General features: G+C 28.4%; 1 protein-coding gene across 1 annotated transcript in view; it reads left to right on the top strand.

Moving 5' to 3' along the window:
* Positions 1 to 3,876: 3,876 nt before the first annotated feature.
* The window catches only part of LOC111634941 (uncharacterized protein KIAA2013 homolog), a 44,078-nt gene continuing 36,500 nt past the window's right edge, over positions 3,877 to 11,454 (top strand). The window contains exon 1 of the mRNA XM_023379779.1: positions 3,877 to 4,009. The gene's annotated coding sequence lies outside the window, so the exon portion shown is untranslated. The remainder of the gene's footprint in view (positions 4,010 to 11,454) is intronic.

Here is an 11,454-nt window from a genome sequence, read left to right as displayed (position 1 = left end):
AACAAATTCTTTTCTCTCGGATTTGGCAGAATATTTGTTAAATGTGAAACTTCGCTAAAAAAAAAAAAAATTTACTCAGATTACATTATAAGTGGTTGGGGGTTTGATTGGAAACAATTGCTTCCACCATTGTAAGATCGGGAATTTACAACATATTTCATACAACTGAAAGTTTTAATTTATATTGCCACAATATTTTCTTAACTATGAAAGAATGGGTAGCTGCACTTTCTTCTTGCGGATTGATTGTGTAATTTACATAATAAACAACAACCCAGCACATTTCTATCACTAAATGATTTGTCAGATCATCTATTGGGCTATGTTGAGTCTAATAACTAATTAGATAACAAATCAGTTTGGCTACAGATAGGTGGTTTAGCTGCTCTTCCAATAAATTTAATAATTAAAATTAAGTTAATTTTAAATTTAGAATATTCTGAAAGAAAAAAATTGTCTAGAATGGGATTCAAACCCACAATCGATTACTTTGCAGAAGCATTGTCGGTTAAACTACTCGGACTTCTATCTGATTTTTATTTCCAGAACTGTTAGTTAATTTAGATATAAGCACAGTTAGTCACTTAAAGATGTGTTATGGGTTTTTTTAATTAAAGAAACAAATATATAAAATAAAAATGTTTCTAAAAATTCACTATTCTAATCTGTATAACAGTGGAATCTGATGGTCAGAGGTAATATCCTGGAAATGTATAACAGATCATTTTTATTTATGAACTAGCAGATAAGCCCGGATTTGCTCAGGCAAAAGTTACGATAGCGAAGATTAAGATTATTACATTATAGCCAACGTTACCCGTTTTCACAAAATGCAAGAATTAGGTCTCCATGTTTCCAGACTACTTAGAGAATTTTTAGAAGGGTCTAAAAATATGTTCGATTTCCTACAAAAACGCAAGCGCCTGTAAATCTTGCACGTCGTTTCTCTTAACACTTCCATTGTTACTTAACACTTCCATTGTTCAAGCCTTAATCCTGGGAATTTCGAAAAATCTCTTCTTAGTGTGCGTTTTCGTGACGTAACCTAACTTTATACCAAATTTCAATTTTCAACTCCTCACCGTTTGGGCTCTGCGTTGATTATTATTATTATCAACCCGTCTCGATTATATATATAGATTAAACGCCTTGATATGTTTTTTGCATCAATGCTCTTCATTGGATATATTATTGTGGATATTATAATATTGGAAAGTTAAAAATAGTTGTAAAATCCTGGAATGGAAATAGTCAAATCAAATAATGAAGTACAGTAATGTATAGTACATTCTGATGTACAGTACAGTACATAAACTGATGACTATTCAATAAACACTGCTGTTTAATTAAGGCATAAAGATGAAGTAAGAACATAGTGTGTATATTTATTTTTGGCCAGAATACATGTAATAAAGTTTTACAACTATAAAATATCCTTACTAATGTTCAAAGTTTGTAGGAGACTGGAATATACTAAAACAGAAACAAGCACATCCATTGGGGAACCTTAATTACTTCCAATATGCATTTAATGCCAGTAAACTGAAATGAACATTTTTGAGTTATGTATTAGAACTTTATCAAATCAAGATACTGTATTTCAAAACAGAATGTGAGGAAATAAAACAATGATGTATTTTAAAAATTTTTGAAAATGTTCTAATGCATAAAATAATAATTATTACAAAATACAAGTATAATAAATCAAAATAACATAAATAAATAAGAGTATAAACAACAATTTAATAACCCAAAACTGAAATAAGATAGAAAAGACTTTCTTAATTTAAAACTTTGTAGTTCAGGTATTCTGTCCCTGTTTGTCATGCAGATAATACTTGTCATACAATAACTGTTTTTCATCCTTGAAATTAATGTAATAACCCCTTTTTCAAATTTAAATATCTTGAGGGTTTCAAGTGTCTTGATATGGTGGTATTGTTTAAATTGTTTGATGATGGTGGCTTTGTAGAAGTAGGAATGCATATCATTATCAGAGGCATACATTGTCAGGGCAGTTTTGTGTTTTCTAGTGTCAATATCATGTTTGTGTTCAACCAATTATTTGGTAGATTGTGTTGTGGAAGCAATGTATTTCAGATAATTACAGAATCAGTTGTTTCAAAAGACTTGTGTATACCCTTGGTATCCTAAGCCTGTTAACATTGTCTTTTCAGTTTCTGAGGATATTATAGATGATTGAATCAACTTGAATATTAATTTAGCTTCATTTAGATGGATTATTTCTTTGTACATGAATAGCATGCTATGGTTATAATCAAGAAAGATACAGTGTATATTGTTTTGGTTCTTATAGTTTTATCTGGTATTCCATTGTTAGCATATGAGCCTTGAACACTACCACTGGAGTATGTTTGAGCCAAATTCTGGATAAGGATTCTACAGTAACCTGTTTTATAGTAATATATTCAAACCGTTGTAGTCATTTGCCATTTCAGTGAAATCTGTACAACGGGTAAAGGGTTTTTGGTGAGGGCTCAAAAAGCAGCTATTTTGTAGACATAGGGGGTCATTGAAGAATGTGTGACATACATTGAAATTAATTAAGATCACCATATCTTTTTCGATAGTTTTTTGCAATAGGGTTTTAAAGGTGAGAACGTTTATTTGCGTCATTAAATCTGTGTCCGAATCCGGTTCGGCTCCTTGAAACTTTTCACGAATAGTCTACTATAATCTAGAATGCTGTCCAATATATTTGAACTACCAAATATATTGGACAGAATTCGATCAAGTCCACAATAGAATAGCAGGAGTGTAAACTCCTGTTATTCTATTCTGGACTTGATCGAAGAAAAAGTCTTTTTGATGCGCGAAGGACGAGAATGATAAGCGATAAAGTCAGCTTAACCCAGTGTTTCCCAACGTTTGTCCCATGTCCCACAGGGAGGCAATTTGAAAATGGACTCGCCCAGAGTTTAAGTTAACCGTATAGCCCAGGGGTGGCCAACAGTTTTTGCCCCCGGGCTGAATTGAAAAAAAAACTTTTCATGGGCAGAACCAGAGGCTGCCCTTGGAAGATTTTGAGGTGGTGCGAGATCTTATTGTGGTGTCACCCCGTAGAGACTAAATTGTACAGTACATAGAGATTACAGATACATTTTTCACTGTACTTAAGATATTTGTAATGGAGGATTAACTCTAAACGCACAGTGAGTTGTTTTTTCTTTTTGGCGTCAGAAATTTTCATCGAACCACTCGGACTTCAGTAGCTAATATTGAAAGATTAATCGCGGGTCACATACATTCATTAGACGGGCTGTATGTTGGCCATGCCTGGTATAGCCACTGTATATGTTAGGGGGCATAAGAATTTTAGAAAGGCTTAGGTGGGGCATAGCACAAAAAAAGATTGGGAAACACTGGCTTAATCTGCGAGAGACTCGGATTCGAGTTGATTCAGTTGACTCCCATCTGTCACACTCGGTTCACATAAATATCGTCCTGGCTGAACCATAATGGCTATGAGAAAAGGCCATCTTAGGTTGTGACTACGTAGACGCAAGCGAGCGAGAATATGTGGCGAGAAGAGGCGAGACGTGCGAGAACCAGAAATTCGCTCTTGCCAGAGATATTTCTTGCTTCTCGCTTGCTCACTTTTTCCTTTGCGAGAACTATATCGCTCGCTACTAAATTTTCGTCTGTATAGTCGCACAGAGTGGAAAGAATGAAAATTAAAAAAATATATATTTTTTTCAGAAATCTTCGAAATTTATTTTATTGTAAATTTTATGGATTATAACATTAATTTAAAATTATATATATAATTATTTATTTAAAAAATAAAATAAATTTTACAATCCAAAAAATTAGTTACGCTCGTAATTCGTCGACGTAAGATGGCGCATAGTAGAACGAAACATATCTCATATACTTGATGAAAGTCTGAGTTTGAGATGGTGAAAGTGATTTTCAAATGATCAAATGACATTAAATTACGATTTCATTTGTTTATATTCGAACAGTTCCTTCTTCCATCAAGGAATAGGTTTGTTTATTCAGTCAAATTTTTCTATAATTTGTTTACTTCCCAACTATTGAAATATTTATAGGCTTTGCATAAATAAGTTCCACTTGTATTTTTAAATCTGTCCATACACTAAAATAACTATTAGAGTAATAAACTATTTATGATCATTGATCATAAATGGGAATAATGTAAACCTGTTTAAAATCTTAATTCTGTTTATTTAGGTTATTAATAATAATAATCATCATATTATAAGTTATATTGTCTGTTTCAAGGTAAAGTATCAAGTTATTTTTTAAATATTTTTATTAATTAAATGACAATAAATGTATAGTATTGTGTATATGTAATACAGATATATATATAAGATTATGTATATTTAAATATAATAAAAATTTTCAGGTTAATGTTATATAATTAAATAATGTAGATGTATACTTCTTCCTAATTAAAAATATACTGTACTTTCAACTATAGTTAAATTGAAATTATTTGATAAATTATTAGTAAACCACAAAATAAAAACAATTAGTTAATTTTATAGAATGGAACAGTTTATGAAGCATAAAACTAACAACTAACAAGTTAACGTTTGTACTTGTTGATTGCTTTTGATTAAATAAATAATGTATAAGTTTATTTACTTAATTTATATTTTTATGCAAAAATTTTATATAATATTATAATAATGCATATTATATTTTTTTTAATATATAGTAATCGTATTAAGAATTTAATCTTTTGTAATATTTATTTGTTGTATTCTTGCTAACAATATAAGTGCATGTTTTATATTACTATTAAATATAGGCATGAGTATACAAATGTTTCTTTAACAAATCAACATCCGCAACTGTGATTTGTATAAACAAAGCTGAAAATTTGTGTGAAATATTTCAATAATTTTGGTTAAGTCATTCTCAAAATTATAAAAATTTAAGTAAATTCTTTAGAGTTTTTTTTTCTTTTGTCCAAATTGGTATGCATTACAATCTTAGCAGAATGTAATGATCTAATTTCAGGATTTCTAAAGCTTTGGAAGTGAATTATTAGTATAGTAAAGTGATAGTGAATAAAGTGATAGTGCCACTAGCAGTAAAATTTGAAAATTAGCACTCCATCACAAACTGCAAGATACAAAAAAAGTAAATGAGAAAGTTGCAGAGCATTACCAAATTAGTATAAAATGGCATTTCACAGAAATGGATTATGCAAATAGAAGGCTAAAAATTCCATACATTACAGGTATACCATTATTAGTATATGAGCAGTAAATTTCATATGCAAAAGATGGCTGTGATATTAACCATTCCTGCTGATAAAAACTCAGATGTGGTAATGTACAAATGATTGACAATCATTAGATACTGTAGTCCTTTGGAGAGTATTGTGTTGACAAAAGATCATGATAAACTATACAATCATTTCATATCATATCATTTTGCAATACTTGAAGAATATTGTAATATGATACTGCTATATAGCAAATGTAGATGAAATGCTAGGAAAGCTATAAAGAAGTATACAATTTCCTACTGCTCCACATCCAGCTGTGTGGATCATTTGTCAAGCTGTTTGAAGGCTAAGAGATATTGGCAGTATTATTCTTTGTGTATGAAGAGCAACCCAGTGGCATAGGTATGCATATGCAGCCCAGCCTTCTATTTACACCATCTATTTACTTCTGTGAAATGTTATTTACAACTAATTTGGTGATTCTCTGCAACTTTCTCATTTACTAATTTGGTGATGCTTCACAACTTTCATAGGAGTGCTTAATTCCAAATTTTCCTGCTATAGGTGATGCTGTTTTCTGGTAGCACATGGTCACTTTACCATGTTAATATATCTCATTTCCCTAACTTTGGCTATCTTTGTTTGAAAGTTATTTGAGTGACTTAGGACTTTATTGTTCATACTATATGTTAATAAACACTACAAATATCTAGCAAGAATAAATTACAAGAAAGTAAACATTTTCAACTGTTTAATGGGCATTGTCAGGCTAACCGACTTTCACAGTTTGAATGAAAAATTTACTAAGAATAGGTGATTTCCATTTATGTATTAGAAGAGGAATGATATAATTGAGAGAGAGTATTGTGAGATTAAACTTTGTAGATCAACTTCCTTGCAGGGGAAAGGAGTCTATATCTCTAAAGTTGATAACTGCATTTTTTTCTTATGGCTTTGTAAATTTCTAATTGTTATAAATAACTAAGCTATTCTTTGTGGAGATTCTATGTAGGTGCTCAGTCAAATTTTACATCTACGTTGGGGATGGAGATGAAGATTGCTAAGCAGTATTGGCTAGCCCTTTTATGACAGAAGTCAAATGTTCTTTGATGCAGGTATTCAAAAGGTTTCCCTGTAGCATCTACATATTCTAAGTTGCAGTTGGCTCTGTGATTCATAATAAGGATAATATACATATCAGGATGGTCTTTAGCATTGCAGAGGAAGGTGAAAACTGAGAGACATCTGAAAGCTAATCAAAAGTTATTATTTCTGGCAGTTTCCTTGTACAGGATGGCCACTCTTCTGTCATATGTAACAGTTTTGATGCCATGGGAGCAATTATTAAGCATGATGGAAGAATGACAATGAATTAGACCTTTGAGTAATTAAATTAACACTATATATGTGCTCTATTACTGTAAGTGTATTTTTCATAAAATTATAAATTAAGGCGATATTAAAATGTAAATTATTTTGCTTAAATTATAATGTACAAGAAAAATCAACAATAACCATAAGAATCACTTAATAATTGTAGCAATTCATGTAATATTTTTAATAGTATAAACAAGTTTTATATTTACCATTTTGGTGATTATCTATTCTATCCAATTTTCACTAGAATTGGATGGAATAGCCAATCACCAAAATGATAATGGATTCTACTAGATATGAAGCAAACAACAATAGCTTAAGTTTTATATTATCACAAGAAAACTGAATTGTAATTATTGTAGCAATTAAAAGTTAGCTGTACAATTTTTTATTTAATATTAATGAGAGTTAATGGAGTAATGAAGATTAGTTAAACTCCTAGACTAAGTACAGTATTATTATTCAAAAATGTTTGATATTCTGAAAAAAATAACAAAATTAACTAAAAGTAGTATTAACCCAATACAGCTAACACGTTTTTCGAATATTTTCGAAGTAGCTTATAATCCATTGCAATTTATGATGTAAATTGCAATGGATTATAAGCTAGTTCGAAAATATTTGAAAAACGTGTTAGCTGTACTAAGCGTTCGATTTACAATTTGTTGTTTTATTTGATTTATTTTTCTTGAGAAAGGTCTTTTAACAAGACCGAAAACGTTAGAAAGTTTTTCTTATAAACTTTGGCTGCAAGAAAAGGTGTTTTAGTAAGTGTTTTGATAGTTCTTGATTATAGTTATATAGTTTTTAAATGTTTACTTTCTTACTTTTATATTTTTGGTACTGCTATTAACTTTTATATTTATTGTTACATTTAATTGTATTTTATATATTTTGAGAATTGCTTTTGTTTAATTTTTCAAAAAAGTCATTGTTTGATTTCAAGATGATCTCCAATTGAAGATTGAAAATGTTAGTTGAAAAAACCATTTTTTCAAATTAAACCTTACTGGAATGCAATTTAAGGCTTTTGAAGTGTTAAGCTTAAACTACTTGTAAAAACGCATTTACAAGAACCTTACTTCATTTAAGGACTTGTTACATTAAGGAGAAGAGAGTACAAAAAAAAACTAGAAAATGACAATCTTTTTTCAGACATTTATTGTAATACAAATCTGTATGCTAGTTATTCAGCATTTCAGATTACCGCCCCTCTTCAGTAGAAGGTTACAAAAACTTTCTGTAAAAATTATTTTAAAATTATTTTACAACAAAATTACAAGAAAGGTATCTTATTCATTTTTCAAAAAATTATTTTTTCCCACTAGATCAAATACAGTTAAATATGTATCCAGTATAAAAATTGAAGATGTAGAAGGAATGTTACAGTCTTTACATTGTAAACAGTGGTTAAATAATGTGTGTGTTTTTATAATAAAAATAATTACTTTCAATATAATAGTAATTTTTATATTCAAAAAATAAGTATACCAATGGGCACCTGCATAGATCCTACAATTGCAAATTTGGTAATGAAATTAGCAGATGATCAGATAAGTAAAGTAAAAGGCATTGTATTTTTAGTAGGCATGCATATGATTGTATTGTAATGTTTGATAAAACAACAGATATGTGAAAAACAGATTTTGGAAAACATTAATGAAATAAATGATCATATTTAGTTTAAAATACAAAAAATAAAAAAATAGAAGTTTAGTATATTTATATCTTAAGATAATTAGAAATAATAATAATTTGGAATTTTAAACATATAGAAAGCCTGTTGCTGTATCAAAAGTGATTAATTACTATTCATATGTTCCAATGTATATTAAAAGAAATGTTTTTGAAATGTATGTTAACAAAATTAACAATAGAAAAAGTAGACAACAAGAAAACAAAATAAAATCAGTTATTAATATGTTCTTATTAAATAATTACCCAAAAGTAATTTTAGAAAAATGGCTTAAATTATAAGATCAAAAAATAGAAATAGATAAAAGTGATGTTAAATATATTAAATTACTCTATGAACAAAAATTATTTGAAGTAATTAAACAAATAGTAAGAAAAGTAAACATAATATTAATACCAGAACAAACAAATAATATATGTAAATAATTAAGATTTAAAAAGGAAACAAAACAAGGTGATGTACTAAAAAGAAAACGTGTTGTATATTCTTTTGAATGTAACTGTAATAATAAATATAAATATGTAGATGAAACAAAAAAAAACCAAGTATAAGAATTTCTGAAGACATTAGAGCAATAAAATATAATTAAACTAACTCAGCAGTGGCTAAACATTGTCAACAAAAATGTTGTGAATTAATTTAAAATTAGTAAAAATTGAAAAAAATGAAGATCACAGCATATGAATCCTGTAGATATGTAGATTGTGTGATTAAGTTAGTGTTGAAATGGCATTTTTCAGCAAGACAATGTCCACTTAAAGATCACAGCCATATTACAGAATGCTTTTGAAGCAATTGAGATAACCAATCAGCCAGGTTCCAAGATCTACTCCTTATTGAACACATGATAAAAACATCCTTCAAACACCAAAACTCCAGTCTGAAAATATAAATTTAATGCAAAACAAATATTTTCAATTGCCTTAAGCAACCATCATCAGGTTAGAGAAATATTCTAAATAAGAACACAAATTTAGAACAAACAAGTTTAAAAAGGTCAGAACAACATCTAACTGGTTGAAATTAAAAACTGACTTCAAATAATGATGCTCATGCTTTTGGAAGTGTATTATTATCCTTAAAACTGACTCATGTTCTCTTCCTATATTTAAATTTATGTTTTCAAACTGGAATTTTGATTTTTGGTAGATATTTTTACAATATAATCCAAGTACTAACTTGTTTTATGAACACACATGGGAATGATGGAATATTGCACTAATTCAAGCCTCAATTTGCCATTAATATTAGGAAACTGACTACATAATTGAAGATATTGCTCAAGACATAACTTTTAAAATGATTACTGTTAAAATAGATCATATTCAGTATTAATTTCAATGCATAACTTTAATGAAACAGTAGACCAGTAGACATATGAAAAATATGTCTACTGATAAGATGATTAAGTTTACAACTCTCTTTTTAAGCTAAATTTCTGTAAACTTAAATAAAGTGGTCTTCATGTTTATTTTTTATTTGTGCCAGTGTATATTATCGTTAAAAATATCACAAGCTTAATTATATAATACATTTTCAATTTCTGTTATTGCTAGGTTATGAAATTTTGCTCCTAATAATACAATTAATTAATAAAACAATCAAAAAATAAAATGTAAATTGTCTTATATGTAGATTTTTTTTAATTCTTACCTTCCTACCATTGGAAAAATTTATATGGAAACAACATATCTGCATAACATCTAATAAACTCACAGATAGTTTCGTATGTGTTTTATTAAGATAATTCTGACTTATATTAATGGAACATATCAGAATCATTTATCATTGTAAGACACCATAATGAAGAAATGTCTGTATTTGCCTAATTTAAAATTATAAACTAAATTAGATCTCCCAATTTCTAAATAATCAAAAATTAAAAAAAATGCCTCAACATTTTGGGTACAGATAAGCAAACAAAGTTCAACAATAATAATATTTTTCATACTAAAAATTTTTGATGCATTTTATGATCATAGAAAAGCAGCAAATTGCATTAATATTTAAGCACGTAGATAATTGAAAAATCTTGTAATAATTGAAAAAAATAATCAATTCTTAATTTCCATTAATTTAAAAATTTTATTTCTGAAATTACTTACCTCCAGACTAGGTAAAAATCTATCATCTTTCTCAATCACAACAACATGTTTGGCTCCTTTCATCAAAATTGAACGAGTAATATTTCCTGGTCCAGGACCAACTTCACAAACATAACAATCCTTGACTCTACCAGCAGATTTTACAATTTTATTTGTAAGCTTATAATCCAGTAAAAAATTCTGAGATAAATGACGTCTTGCTTTTAACTTATACATGTGCATAAGTTCTTTGATGCTTGGTAAAGGTGGAAGACGATTTACAGATTCTTGAATGATATTTGCTGAAGTTTTGATAATTGTTGAAGAAGCCATGTATAGATTCTGGAAAGAAAAATTTTCATCACTATTTTTGTGTATATTACAGAGAAAATTGCTAAAATATTAATAAAATCTATAAGCTTCTATGCATCTAATTTCATTATGATGATGATGAATTGTCCAATTATTAAAATAATGAATAAAGAAACAAGAGTCAATTCAAATTCAACCAAGAGTTATTATTTAATGCATAAAGTTTTCTGATTCCCATGAAGAAGTTAATATTTTAGAGTTCTTTCCAAGCTGGTTCTAAAATCAAACTTGGAGAAAACACTTTGCAACTGACTAGCTAAAATATTTTTTTATTTTATTTATTTATTTTTTTCAGATAACTGGTCTAAGAATTAATAAGCTGTTGAGTAAAGCCCTATATTAAATTTCAGTTTTAAGAAACAATATGATAGATTGTTTGGTACTAAATTATTCCAATAGTAACATACAAATTAGATAAATTTTTTGCTTTTCTCCAATATATGAAAAAAACAGCTAATACATTAGAGTAGAACAAATTAGACATCAAGAAGATCTGTAACATAATTAAGCCATGAAGAGAGATGCTTTTCATCCAAATTTATGTTATCATCATAAATGTTGGTTGGCAGTGACAGAACATTTTGCTTTTGATATACAATATATATAGAATAAGATATTTAGATACAGATATTATTATATTGCATTTAAAGGCATTTTTATATATGAAATACAGCTAAAAAGCTTAAAAAAAAAAAAAG

Source organism: Centruroides sculpturatus, unplaced genomic scaffold (assembly GCF_000671375.1).
Source record: "Centruroides sculpturatus isolate CEXI.00-Female unplaced genomic scaffold, Cexi_2.0 scaffold891, whole genome shotgun sequence".
Taxonomy (NCBI): domain Eukaryota; kingdom Metazoa; phylum Arthropoda; class Arachnida; order Scorpiones; family Buthidae; genus Centruroides; species Centruroides sculpturatus.
This window is presented reverse-complemented; position numbering and strand designations above follow the sequence as displayed.